The following is a 450-nucleotide window of genomic DNA, read 5'->3' as shown; positions in this document are numbered from 1 at the left end:
ATACATACACACACACACACACACACACACATATATATATATATATGTATGTATACACATATACATATATATACATATACATACATACATATACATACACACACACACACACACACACACACACACACACACACACACACACACACACACACACACACACACACACACACACACACATATATATATATATATATATATATATATACATATATATATACATATATATATATATATATATATATATATATATATATATATAAAGTATATATATATATATTATATATATATATATATATATATAATATATATATATATACTTATATATGTACATACATATATATATACATATATATATATATATATATGTATATATATGTATGTATATAATATATATATACATATATATATGCACATATATATGTATATATATAATTGTATATACATATATAT

The sequence above is a fragment of the Penaeus japonicus genome, unplaced genomic scaffold, assembly GCF_977035675.1.
Source record: "Penaeus japonicus unplaced genomic scaffold, GWHDUDI00000001_assembly GWHDUDI00000010, whole genome shotgun sequence".
Classification (NCBI taxonomy): Eukaryota; Metazoa; Arthropoda; class Malacostraca; order Decapoda; family Penaeidae; genus Penaeus; species Penaeus japonicus.
The sequence above is the reverse complement of the archived record's forward strand: the minus strand, read 5'-3'. Positions refer to the sequence as shown.